Genomic DNA, 14,885 nt, shown 5'->3' with positions numbered 1-14,885 from the left:
CATGGCCAGGGTGCCAATGTTGGCACCATGGCCCTGCGTCAACATATGCAGCCTCACCATAAAGAGGCCTGGGATAACCGTGGCTCCGATGTGGTGGTCCAGCCTGCTGCATCAACCACTGCATAACCCAGTGGCACGCACCCGGTTTCAGCCAGTCAAGGCTCTACCACCTCAACCGAATGTAGCTGTCTGTCCTTCCCATCATCTGCTGGTCCTGATGCTCCTGATCCCCCTCCTCCTACTCCTCATCAGTCATTCCGGCAGCAATCGATCACTGAAGCGATTGACAAGAGACAATAGTATGCGTGTACTCATCCAACGGAGCAGAAGCTGAATGTGCTCCTGTCCAAGCTGCTGGTGCTGCAGTCCCTCCCTTTCCAAGTGGTGTACTCTGCACCTTTCAGAGAACTGATGGCTTTTGCCGAGCCGAGGTGGAAAGTCCCCATCCGTCATTTCTTTGCCAAAAAGGCAGTACCAGCCCTGCACACACATGTAGAACAGAAGGTGGGCCAGTCTTTGAGCCTGTCGGTGTCTGCCAAAGTGCACGGCAGCGCTGACGTGTGGAGCTGTAACTAAGGTAAAGGACATTATATGTCCTTTATGGCCCACTGCGTAAATGTGGTTCCTGCCCAGCCAAACTAGCAACTTGGCTAGGTGACCCCGTTTTTGCCTCCACATTCTCACGCCGTCGGTCCAGTGACAATGTCCACCTCTGCCTCCTCACCCTCCACCGTGTCCTCAGCCTCCACTGCAGTGACAATTCACAGAGCCCCTTCAGCATACCACATGTGCAGGGCAAGGCGGTGTCACGCTGTTCTGCTCCTCGTTTGCGAATGGAGTCACACAGGGGAGGAACTGCTTGGTGTCTTTCATCAAGAAAATGAATTCTGGCTTTTTCTGTGGCAACTTAAAATCAGAACCATGGTGACTGACAACGGAAAGAACATTGTGTTGGGGCTGCATCAAGGAGGGCTGAGCCATGCACTAACGTGATTTGCCGCGATCGTATCAAACCAAATTTATCTGAAAAATTTGGCGAACCGAAAAATTCACTCTTCTCTAATGATAACCATAAAGATTTCACAATACAGTATTTCACAATCCACAGTCTGATATTGTCCACACCACTCATCTTTCCTTCTAATCCTTGGTATGTCTACATTGAAGCTAACTGCTGCACTCAGCTTTTCCACAGTCTGATATTGTCCACACCACTCATCTTTGCTTCTAATCCTTGGTATGTCTACATTGAAGCTTACTGCTGCACTCAGCTTTTCCACAGTCTGATATTGTCCACACCCCTCATCTTTCCTTCTCATCCCTGGTATGTCTACAGTGAACTTTAATGTCTCTTTCCCTGCTGGATTTATTGAGTATTTGTTAACATTGACTATTTCACCCTGTATCTGGTCCTCCCTTGATTAGGCCATATTTAGCCCCCTCTTGGTCACACCTGATTGAACACTGAGTGGTATAAATCCAGGGGCGGACTGACAACTCATGGGGCCCCTGGGCAATAGGAGATTATGGGGCCCTGTGTCCCCGCCCACCCTCAAGCTACACCCACACACAGTCCCTCCCACATATCGTGCCGCCTACATTACCTACACTTGGTACAGAATTTTTCTACACTATGTTCACTATGTTCAAAATAAATGTTTACTAATTTTAAAAAAAAATCACGCCCTCCACCACAACACAAGCGTATCTCAGACTCAGTGTACCGCATAGCTCCACAGCAATACAACTCACAGTAATGTGCGATGTGCAAGTACATCACAGATCACCCCAGCAATAAAATGCATAGAAAAGTGCAGTGTGTGAATATCGCAAGCTCTACTGTAATATAAGTCACAGGAATGTGCATTTGTGAGTGTATTACAGATCACCTCATCAATACAATGCACAGGAATGTGCAGTGTGTGAGTATATCATAGCCAAACCACTGCTTTCTTATAGGGAAGCATTGGGAGGCTATTGCTCATGCGTGGCTTCACAGAGATGCTTTGAATCAATGCATTTCTATGAGGAGTGCTTAGCATGAATGCCAGAGTTGCACGTTGTGCAACACTGGACTAGGAAGCACCTCTAGTGGCCGTCTGATGAGTGGCCACTACAGGTGTTCCTTGGCAGTAATGTAAATAAGGCCTTTTTCTGAAAAGGCAGTGTTTACATTAAAAGCTTGCAGAGACATGCTATAGACACCAGAACTACTACGTTATATGTCCTTTATGGCCCACTGCGTAAATGTGGTTCCTGCCCAGCCAAACTAGCAACTTGGCTAGGTGACCCCGTTTTTGCCTCCACATTCTCACGCCGTCGGTCCTGTGACAATGTCCACCTCTGCCTCCTCACCCTCCACCGTGTCCTCAGCCTCCACTGCAGTGACAATTCACAGAGCCCCTTCAGCATACCACATGTGCAGGGCAAGGCGGTGTCACGCTGTTCTGCTCCTCGTTTGCGAATGGAGTCACACAGGGGAGGAACTGCTTGGTGTCTTTCATCAAGAAAATGAATTCTGGCTTTTTCTGTGGCAACTTAAAATCAGAACCATGGTGACTGACAACAGAAAGAACATTGTGTTGGGGCTGCATCAAGGAGGGCTGAGCCATGCACACTGCATGGCACAAGTGTTCAATATGGTTGTCAAGCAGTTCCTGAAGTCTTCCACCCATCTGCAAGACATCCTAAAAATGGCCAGGAAACTTTACATGCACTTCAGCCGCTCGTACACCACAAAGCACACCCTCCTTGAGCTGCAGCGGCAGAACTGCATCCCCCAACATAGGCGGATATGCGACGTTTCCACCCGTTGGAATTTCATACTCCATATGTTGGACCAACTATATGAACAAAGAAAGGCCATCAATGATTTCTTGATTAACCAAGAGGACAGGAGTACTCCTCCATGTAACTTTGATGTCAGCCAGTGGCAGCTCATGCGTGACACCTGCCATTTACTCAGGCTCTTTGAGGAGGCCACGCTATTTGTCAGTCGCCAGGAATACGGGATGAACAACGCCATTCCACTGCTTTATGTCCTGGAACAGATGTTGGTAAATCTGGCTGGTCTGGGGACTGGAGATGTGGCGCCTAGATCGAACGGCCACATGAGCCCTGTGAGGGCTAAACTGGAGGAGGAGGAGAAGGATATTTGAGCACAAGCAATGTGTAGCGAAATGGGTGGTTTTTCTACACAGGTGACAGGAGAGGAGAAGCAGCCAGAGGAGCTACAGGGCGATGAGGAAGACGAGGCAGAGGACCCAGACAAACTGTGGCAGTAAGCAGTGGAGATGGAGGCAGGGAGTCCCTCCTAGTCACTTGCACAAATGGCCAGCTGCATGCTCACTTGCTTGCGTAGTGACAGCTGAATTTACACCATTCGGCAGAGGGATGACTTCTGACCCTTGCTACTGGTCTAAAATGGGGGCCTGTTTTTTACACCCGCTGAGAGGGAGGACAAACAAGACATCCTATGTAGTCAGTTGGCCGCTGCCTATCTGAGCCATCGTCCATCCTCTCGCAGGGCTGACTGGGGGTGGCGCTCTGCGCTCACGTTCCACTGCCATGGCTGCTGTGACTGGGTGGGGGTGGTTGGAGTAGTTCTAGCTCCATCAGCAGCAACTTGAGTCTAAAGTCGCTGATGAGCAGCTTTCTTCACTCGCGTAGTGAAGAAACTACTCACCACCAGCAGCAGCTAGACCTGGAGCAGGACCTGAACCAGCAGGTGGTGGCATACTTGGACAGTACCCTGCCACTCCACATTGAAGATCCACTGGACTACTGGGTAGCCAACTGGATTTGTGGCCGCAACTTGCAGAGTTTGCCCTGAAAAAGCTGTCCTGCCCGGCCAGGAGTGTGGCATCAGAGTGGGTGTTTAGTGCGGCGGGGGCCATAGTTACCCCAAGAAGAACTCGCCTGTCCACCCAAAATGTGGAGAGACTGACCTTTGTCAAGATTAATCAGGCGTGGATCAGCCAGGATTTCCACCCACCAATGCCTTATGCATCTGACTAGATCATCCATGGTGCCACACCAATCCTTTGACAAAAGGTTTCTTCTGGCTACCTGACTCATCTACTATTCTGATGCTGCCACCTGCCTGATGCCACACATCTGATGCCAAGTGCTCCTTCTTTCACCCACCATCTTCAGCTGGTACTCGAATTGCCAACCACCTCCCCACTCTGTTACCGGGTCACTCTGTGGTCTCCTGATGCTGCTGCCACCTCCCCAATGTCACCTTGCCACTCTATGGTCTCCTGATGCTGCTGATACCACCTACACACTATCATTGTGCCACTCTGTGGCATCCTCCTGAAGCAGCTGCTGCCACCACCTGCACACTCTGTCATTGTGCCACTCTGTGTCCTCCTGATGCTGCCGCCATCTCCACACTCTGTCAATGTGCCTCTCTGTGGCCTCCTGATGCTGCCTCCACCTCCTCACTGTCATTGTGCCACTCTGTGGCCTCCTCCTGATGCTGCCCGCCACCTCCAGACTCTGTCATTGGGCCACTCTGTGGTCTCCTCATGCTGCTTCCACCTCACCACTATGTCATAGGGCCTCTCTGTGGACTTCTCATGCTGTTCCCACTCATGAATGGGCCACGATTTCGCCTTTCGGCCTGGCTGACATCATCATTTATTTAACTCTTCTTCTGATCTGTCAGAAGGAAGGAAAAATGAGATGCACAACGGATCCTGTCTGTGTAGCAGCTGTAAGGCCTGTATGGTCCAATCAGAATTGGCTTATGATTTGGTAGCAAAAAGGAGTGAGTACAAAACACAGAAGACATGCAAATATTCTGTTCACGTGTCATCTCAGTTTTGGATCCACTCCTGTTTTTTTTGGCATTAGCAATACTGATGGATTACTGATTAAATTCTGACTGAGTGAACGTGGATGCGTCACAGACAGGATCCGTTTTTTGTGGGTTATTGTTCTGACAGATCAGAGGATGGGCAAAATAAGCAGTGACGCCAATACAACTTTACTGCTGTATAAGCGTTTAATAGAACAGGTTCTGTATACATCTATGTGGAATCAGCTGACGACAGTGCACTTCTTCTTTGCACTAACATCGACCTGTAAGTAGCAAGTTCTTACTTGAGTTATTTGGTCAGTTTTGGCCCCATGACTGCCCAAATAAGTGAAGTGTACAGTGATTCTAAGAGCGACGCCAGTCATCTGCATGCCATACTGACTCACAGTATGATTTCACTACCACAGCAGACTCCCTATGCGTGTTACTGCAAGGCATAGTGTTCTACACCACTATAAAGGCTCTCTGCAGCCAGGAAATAGCAGTTTTTTAACGTGATTTGCCGCGATCGTATCAAACCAAATTTTTCCGAAAAATTTGGCGAACCGAAAAATTCACTCTTCTCTAATGATAACCATAAAGATTTCACAATACAGTATTTCACAATCCACAGTCTGATATTGTCCACACCACTCATCTTTCCTTCTAATCCTTGGTATGTCTACATTGAAGCTAACTGCTGCACTCAGCTTTTCCACAGTCTGATATTGTCCACACCACTCATCTTTCCTTCTAATCCTTGGTATGTCTACATTGAAGCTAACTGCTGCACTCAGCTTTTCCACAGTCTGATATTGTCCACACCCCTCATCTTTCCTTCTCATCCCTGGTATGTCTACAGTGAACTTTAATGTCTCTTTCCCTGCTGGATTTATTGAGTATTTGTTAACATTGACTATTTCACCCTGTATCTGGTCCTCCCTTGATTAGGCCATATTTAGCCCCCTCTTGGTCACACCTGATTGAACACTGAGTGGTATAAATCCAGGGGCGGACTGACAACTCATGGGGCCCCTGGGCAATAGGAGATTATGGGGCCCTGTGTCCCCGCCCACCCTCAAGCTACACCCACACACAGTCCCTCCCACATATCGTGCCGCCTACATTACCTACACTTGGTACAGAATTTTTCTACACTATGTTCACTATGTTCAAAATAAATGTTTTATAATTTTAAAAAAAAATCACGCCCTCCACCACAACACAAGCGTATCTCAGACTCAGTGTACCGCATAGCTCCACAGCAATACAACTCACAGTAATGTGCGATGTGCAAGTACATCACAGATCACCCCAGCAATAAAATGCATAGAAAAGTGCAGTGTGTGAATATCGCAAGCTCTACTGTAATATAAGTCACAGGAATGTGCATTTGTGAGTGTATTACAGATCACCTCATCAATACAATGCACAGGAATGTGCAGTGTGTGAGTATATCATAGCCAAACCACTGCTTTCTTATAGGGAAGCATTGGAAGGCTATTGCTCATGCGTGGCTTCACAGAGATGCTTTGAATCAATGCATTTCTATGAGGAGTGCTTAGCATGAATGCCAGAGTTGCACGTTGTGCAACACTGGACTAGGAAGCACCTCTAGTGGCCGTCTGATGAGTGGCCACTACAGGTGTTCCTTGGCAGTAATGTAAATAAGGCCTTTTTCTGAAAAGGCAGTGTTTACATTAAAAGCTTGCAGAGACATGCTATAGACACCAGAACTACTACGTTTAGCTGTTGTGGTTCTGCTGACTATACAGGGAGTGCAGAATTATTAGGCAAGTTGTATTTTTGAGGATTAATTTTATTATTGAACAACAACCATGTTCTCAATGAACCCAAAAAACTCATTAATATCAAAGCTGAATATTTTTGGAAGTAGTTTTTAGTTTGTTTTTAGTTTTAGCTATTTTAGGGGGATATCTGTGTGTGCAGGTGACTATTACTGTGCATAATTATTAGGCAACTTAACAAAAAACAAATATATACCCATTTCAATTATTTATTTTTACCAGTGAAACCAATATAACATCTCAACATTCAGAAATATACATTTCTGACATTCAAAAACAAAACAAAAACAAATCAGTGACCAATATAGCCACCTTTCTTTGCAAGGACACTCAAAAGCCTGCCATCCATGGATTCTGTCAGTGTTTTGATCTGTTCACCATCAACATTGCGTGCAGCAGCAACCACAGCCTCCCAGACACTGTTCAGAGAGGTGTACTGTTTTCCCTCCTTGTAAATCTCACATTTGATGATAGACCACAGGTTCTCAATGGGGTTCAGATCAGGTGAACAAGGAGGCCATGTCATTAGATTTTCTTCTTTTATACCCTTTCTTGCCAGCCACGCTGTGGAGTACTTGGACGCGTGTGATGGAGCATTGTCCTGCATGAAAATCATGTTTTTCTTGAAGGATGCAGACTTCTTCCTGTACCACTGCTTGAAGAAGGTGTCTTCCAGAAACTGGCAGTAGGACTGGGAGTTGAGCTTGACTCCATCCTCAACCCGAAAAGGCCCCACAAGCTCATCTTTGATGATACCAGCCCAAACCAGTACTCCACCTCCACCTTGCTGGCGTCTGAGTCGGACTGGAGCTCTCTGCCCTTTACCAATCCAGCCACGGGCCCATCCATCTGGCCCATCAAGACTCACTCTCATTTCATCAGTCCATAAAACCTTAGAAAAATCAGTCTTGAGATATTTCTTGGCCCAGTCTTGACGTTTCAGCTTGTGTGTCTTGTTCAGTGGTGGTCGTCTTTCAGTCTTTCTTACCTTGGCCATGTCTCTGAGTATTGCACACCTTGTGCTTTTGGGCACTCCAGTGATGTTGCAGCTCTGAAATATGGCCAAACTGGTGGCAAGTGGCATCTTGGCAGCTGCACTCTTGACTTTTCTCAGTTCATGGGCAGTTATTTTGCGCCTTGGTTTTTCCACACGCTTCTTGCGACCCTGTTGACTATTTTGAATGAAACGCTTGATTGTTCGATGATCACGCTTCAGAAGCTTTGCAATTTTAAGAGTGCTGCATCCCTCTGCAAGATATCTCACTATTTTTGACTTTTCTGAGCCTGTCAAGTCCTTCTTTTGACCCATTTTGCCAAAGGAAAGGAAGTTGCCTAATAATTATGCACACCTAATATAGGGTGTTGATGTCATTAGACCACACCCCTTCTCATTACAGAGATGCACATCACCTAATATGCTTAATTGGTAGTAGGCTTTCGAGCCTATACAGCTTGGAGTAAGACAACATGCATAAAGAGGATGATGTGGTCAAAATACTCATTTGCCTAATAATTCTGCACGCAGTGTAGTGTCCCTTAATATTGAGAAGAAAAAAAGAATCAGCACAAAAGTGTCAAATAAAATGGCTGTATCATCATTCTAAAAATTAAAAAAAGCACAACTTCTGACACAAATTGTATTTTGCAGATTACTCTTTTTTTTTTTTTTACAATGTGCAGATAGTACTGTAGCCCTCCATCCAAACCTCCCTCCCCCTTCTCCACCCCCCCACCCCCTTTCCCAACCCCCCAGCACCCTTACTCACATAAAACAAGTAAGGCTACTTTCACACTAGCGTTGTTTGAATCCGGTGTTCAATTCCATCTCCGGAACTGCCCGCTGGATCCGGAAAAATGTGTGAAAACGGATTACATTTGAATCCTGATCAGGATTTTGATCACAATGAAAAAATGCATTGGAAAAAACGGATCCGCCATTTATGGACTTTAACTTTTTTTCACATTTTTCGGGTTTAACATGCAAAAGCCGGATCCGGTTTGACGGAAAACACGACGCCGGATCCGGCGTTAATGCAAGTCAATCGGGAAAAGGCCGTATCCGGCGTTCAGTCAACATGCTACGGTTTTCTGAAAAGCCTGATCAGTCAAAAAGACTGAACTGAAGACATCCTGATGCATCCTGAACGGATTGCTCTCCAAACAGAATGCATTAGGATAAAACTGATCAGTTCTTTTCCGGATTTGAGCCCCTAGGATGGAACTCAGCGCCAGAAAAAAAAAAAAACGCTAGTGTGAAAGTACCCTAAGGCTACTTTCACACCTGCGTTTAGGTACGGATCCGCACCTATAATGCAAACGCTTGTATCCGTTCAGAACGGATCCGTTTGCATTACCATGACAAAAAGAAATAAAAAATATAATTTTTTAGTTTTTTGTTCATGATAATGCAAACGGATCCGTTTTGACTTATATTGAAAGTCAATGGGAGGCGGATCCGTTTTCAATTGCACCATATTGTGTCAGTAAAAACGGATCCGTCCCTATCCGTTTGGCTCAGTTTCGTCAGACGGACATCAAAACGCTGCAGCGTTTTGGTGTCCGCCTCCAGAGCGGAATGGAGGCTGAACGGAGCCAAACTGATGCATTCTGAACGGATCCTTATCCATTCAGAATGCATTAGGGCTGAACTGATCCGTTTTGGGCCGCTTGTGAGAGCCTTGAAACGGATCTCACAGGTGGACCCAGAAACGGCAGTGTGAAAGTAGCCTTATACATATAATATAGCTTACAGTGAATTACTGTAAATACTTATAGTTCTGAAGACTCCAGCAGGATCAGTGCTCTGGGCAGTGGGCAGCTGGGCTGGAAGTGGGCACCACTCTGCAGTTCAGGAAGGAGACCTATAAGATGCACCTAGGTTTTAGAGGGGGACAATAAAAAAATATATATTTTTCATTACACTTCAGGTCAGACCACCAATCAGACCCCCAATGTTAATCAGACCTCAGCTGACAGCCCCAATCAGACCCCCAATGTTAATAGGACCCCAATAAGACCTCAGATCAGACACCCAATCAGACCTCAGCTAAGACCCCAATGTAAATGACCCCCAATCAGACCTCAGATGAGAGCCCCATGTCTCTCATTAGCCCCCATAATCAGCCCTTATGCCTCTCAGCCCCCATTATCAGCCCTTATGCCTCTCATCAGCCCCTATGCCTCTTAGCCCCATTATCATCCCTTATGCCTCTCATCAGCCCCCATTATGCCCCCATTAAGCCTCTCAGCCCCCTTTATGAAGCTGTCAGCCCCCATTATGCCGCTCTTAGCCACCATTATGCCTCTCAGGGCTCCCATTATGCCTCTCAGCCCCCATTATGCTTCTCAGCCCCCATTATGCCTCTCAGCCAGCCCCCATTATGCCTCTCAGGCCCCCCATTATGCCTCATAGGCCCCCCATTATGCCTCAGTCCCCAGTAGCCTGGCCATTATGCCCCCACAAAAATAAATAAAACATTTATCTCTCCTGCTCCTGGACTCCGCCGCTCATCACCGGTACCGCAATCTTCTTACTCCTGCTGTCGGCTGACATGTCACAGAGTGACTCACGCTGTGCGCAGCCCTGCACAGCCGACAGCGGAGGACCAGGAGAGTACCGCTCCTTCAGCGCTTCCCAGTCCTCCGGTACTAATCAGCGCTTCCAAAATGGAAGCACTGATTATTAGTCACGTTGAGTCCTTTACTATGCGAGCCATGCCGTTGGCTCGCATAGTAAAGGGTAGGATCGGGACACACACGGAGCCGGCAGAGCGGAGGCAGTGGCCAGCAGGGCCTGACAGGGCCCCTTACTGGCCGCGGGCCTCGGTCCATGCCCGAGTGCCCGAATGGTCAGTCCACCCCTGTATAAATCTAAGTCCTTTGATCTTTCAGACCTTGGTTTTTTCAATGCAACATCTTTCAAGTGCACATACCAAATTATACCAGAATTGGACCAGTAGGGGACCACAGGTGATTACAGACATAGTTACTGCAAACAATGTTTTAATATTTCATCTTACTCTTCCCACTTTTCCACAAGCTCCTGAAATACCCCACATCCATTCACCCAGCAAGTAACTATTCATCTCTTCCTCCATCTTACCTTCTCATCTGACCGCTTGCACAAACCTGTTTGGCAACGTAAAACACTTTCTTCCAAAACACACACAGATACCTCATGCCCTCTCTTATTCTCATCTATTAACACTTTCTCTGCTTCTCCTTACTGCTGGTGATATCTCTCCAAATCCAGCCCCCCCTCAGCAAATCCCCACTATCACCTCCATGTCCCAGTACAAACCTTCTACAATTTTCTCAACCCCCTTAAACCTAATAACCATTCCTCTGACCCCTGCTTCTTTGGTTCCTCTTGCAGGAGCATTATGGAATGCACGCTCTGTCTGTAACAAACTGTCCTACATTCATGACCTCTTCATCACTCAAAAACTTTCCTTTTTGGGTCTCACAGAAACATGGCTGACACCCTCTGACACCTCTTCCCCTGCTGCACTCTCTTATAGCAGTTTTCATTTCACTCACACCCCCTGCCCCGGCTGAAAACATGGTTGAGGAGTTGGTCTTCTCCTATCAGACACCTGCTCCTACAGCCCAGCTCCACTGCTACCCTCCATTATGCTCACTTCATTTGAAGTACACTCTGTTCGCATGTACTCTCCCTCCAACCTTCAAGTAGCTGTCATTTTCTGCCCCCCAGGCCCAGCCACCATCTTTCTTGACCACTTTAACACCTGGCTACTACACTTTCTTTCTGCCGACATCCCCACTATCATCATGGGTGACTTTAACATCCCTTTTGACACCTGACACTCAGCCGCCTCTAAACTCCTATCAGTCTCTTCTTCCTTCAGCCTCTCACAGTGGTCTTCAGCTCCCACCCACAGAGATGGTCATACTCTGGATCTTATCTTTACCCGCCTCTGCTCCCTATCTAACATTTCTAATTCGCCTCTCCGGCTATCCGACCACAACCTTCTCACCTTCTCTTCATTGGTCTTCTGCTGCTCCCCCGGCCCACATACTAGCACACCCCTGCAGGAACCATAAACATCTCGACTTTCACTTGCTTTCTGACTCTCTTCTGTCACTCTCTACTATCTGTTCCCTCCAAGACCCAGATGCTGCCACCACCCTGTATAACACCACAATAAGTACATCTCTGGACACTGTTGCCCCCCTCACACACAACTAAACCCAAAAACCTGGCACACCAAGCTGACAAAAAAACTCAGACAAGCTTCCAGGGCTGCTGAGCGGCGATAGAAGAAATCCGATTCTAAAGATCAATTCACCGTATACAAGCAATCCCGCCTCATATTCAAATCCTCACTCACTGATGCAAAACAGGCATACTTCTCATCCCTCATATCTTCCCTGTCCCACAGCCCTAAACAACTTTTTAACACTTTTAACTCCCTTCTCCATCCCCCAGTGCCCCCAGTGCCCCCACTGCCCCCACCCTCTCCTCTCATCTCAGCTGAGGACTTTGCCACATACTTCAAACAAAAGATCGTCAACATCAGAGAAAGCTTCAGTACACAGTCCCCACTGACCCTCTACACAACTGCTCGGTCCTCTTCTCCCAAAACCTGCTTCTCCATCATTACAGAAGAAAAACTCTCCACTCTATTCTCTAGATCACATCTCACCAGGGGTAGCGCCATCCTGGTTCTTCTGTCCACACTTGGTCCACCCTAGGTAAGTCTCAGATCACAGTCTCCCTCCCATGGCTTTGTGCTGCCGATGTTGAGATCTCTCACTTGGCTCTTATTCATTGTTTTGCTGATCCCACATAATTTTTGTATTATCATTTCGGTCAGCACACTATGCACTTTAGCCATGGTTGGTTTTCTCACTGATCTTCACTTACCTTATACCATCTAATATTTACTTTGTTACACCTGATTCATGAGTTGGTCATTGTACTTTATATACACATTTCTCTCATGACTTTACTATTATTACTGTATGTATTTTGTGACCAGTGTGTTCATCCAGGGTGGCGCTTGTTTTCTCCTTCCCTGTTCCCCCCACCCTGTCCTTGGCATCAATTGTATGTGTGTTTTTAATCATGTCTTCGATTTAATAAACACTTATTTAATTCATAATTATTATTTTGGTACTTTGAGCTTCTTTCTTTCTTCCTCTGTTATTGTACTCAGAGCTTGTACCGAGTTACCTATATTTGGATATCCCAGCACATTTATACTGTGTAGGCACTGTCCTCCTTGTGTTTCTGGGATATCCGGGGTCTTCTCTCTTTTTCTCCCAACATATCAGACTCTCACCTACAGTGGAACGCTTCAAAAGAAACCTAAAAATCCACCTCTTCAGACAAGCCTACAAGTGACCAGTGACACTGCTGCCTCTATACCGCCATGACCAACTTCACCCTCACCTACTGTGTCCTCCCATACCATGTAGGTTGTAAGCCCTCTCTCCTTCTGTACCAGTTTGTAACTCGTCTTGTTTATGCTTAGTGCAATTGTCTGTATTATGTATGTATACCCCTTTTTGTATGTACAGCGCTATGGAATGAATGACGCTTTAATAATAAATAATAATAATAATAATATTTGCTCATCAGAACACTTAGGATTCATGATAGTGGGTAACCTATTACTCTGGCTTGGACACTAGACGCAACCGACATGAGAAAGAATAAGTGTACACTAAGAATATATTTTAATACAAGTTGAAATGTTCTTACTTTATAGCTTTAGTGACTTTCACTTCCACTATACACTACTTCCCTTAAGTTCTCTAAAATGGGCTTACACTTTTGATGTATATAAAGTTGTATAATGCAAAGAATATGTGAATTAAATCAGATACAACCTGCCAATAATCAGCACTACACACTAGTAGTGATGATCGGCAGGGGTCATATTCGAATTCGTGATATTTCGCAAATATTTTGTAGAATATTCATCATATATTCGCAAATTCGTATATTCGTTATAGTCTACTTTTTATTTACGCGAAAGTCACCAAGGTAATAATTGCATAATATGCGAATATTGCGCGCTCAATACAGGCGTGGATCAAAAACGAATATATAGCACTATAGAATATAGTGCTATATGTTCGTTTTTAGAATATTCATAATTTTTTCCATCTGAACCCATGATTACTCCCTGCTTCTTGCTTGTGGGCCAATGAGTCATTGGCCCACAAGCAACTTAAGCAGGGAGGAATCATGACAGATGGAAAAAGATGACGAATATTCAAAAAAACGAATATATAGCACTATAGTTTTTTAGAATATTCATCATTTTGTTCCATCTGAAGTGAACACATGATTCCTCCCTGCTTCTTGCTTGTGACGTCTATGACGTCATTGACCCACAAGCAAGAACCAGGGAGGAATCATGTGTTCAGATTGAAAAAAATGACGAATATTTGTCATTACGAATATATAGCACTATATTCTAAATATTCGTGAATTCTTGAAGTCCCGATATTCGCGATTAAAATTTGCAATTCGAATATTCGCGCTCAACACTACTCACTACATTCCCCTACATATGTGTATCATGTAGAGAGATACAGCACTGGGAAAATCACCTATATCAGGCATGCTCAACCTGCGGCCCTCCAGCTGTTGTAAAACTAGAACTCCCACAATGACCTGCTGTAGGCTGATAGCTGTAGGCTGTTCGGGCATGCTGGGAATTGTAGTTTTGCAACAGCTGGAAGACCGCAGGTTGAGCATGCCTGACCTATATCATACCATTTTAGTATTTGATGCTTTGAATGAACTTTTTGTGACCTTCAAGCTTGAAGCAGAGCATAGGCCCTTTGTAGTAAAGTCACTCTCAATAAAGGAAAATAAGAAAAGACAGGCCTGAAACAGCTCTGATGAAGATATTAAAAATCTTGCAATATTTGGACAACACTAGAATGAAGGCTTATACCCTGTAATGGATAATCAACCACCGAGATTGACACACAAGTGAGAGATCTGCTTTCAGCCAGGGATCCTAATAATCAAACTGCCATCCTTCAGGCAACAAACAAAAGAAGTTTACCAAAATGCCAGAAAGATAAAAGAATAGATCCCCTGGGAAAGTAACCATACATTATGTTGTCATTTACACACTATAGTGCATATATATTACTAACCCTGATTTCTGCTTGCATTTACTCTAATACAGCTGAGTCATAAGCCAAAATATAATTAACACATTGTAAGCAATATAAATTTTATATATATATATATATATATATATATATATATATATATATATATTATG

General features: G+C 45.4%; 1 long non-coding RNA gene across 1 annotated transcript; it reads right to left on the bottom strand.

The window, feature by feature from the left end:
- Window positions 1–1,123: 1,123 nt before the first annotated feature.
- On the bottom strand, window positions 1,124–5,609 carry LOC120979485. The gene is made up of 3 exons (XR_005774300.1): window positions 5,578–5,609; window positions 3,915–3,918; window positions 1,124–1,330 (listed from the first exon to the last, which is right to left on the bottom strand). It is a non-coding gene; the product is annotated as an uncharacterized LOC120979485 (long non-coding RNA).
- Window positions 5,610–14,885: the final 9,276 nt, after the last annotated feature.

This window comes from Bufo bufo, chromosome 1 (assembly GCF_905171765.1).
Source record: "Bufo bufo chromosome 1, aBufBuf1.1, whole genome shotgun sequence".
NCBI classification, from domain to species: Eukaryota; Metazoa; Chordata; class Amphibia; order Anura; family Bufonidae; genus Bufo; species Bufo bufo.
This window is presented reverse-complemented; position numbering and strand designations above follow the sequence as displayed.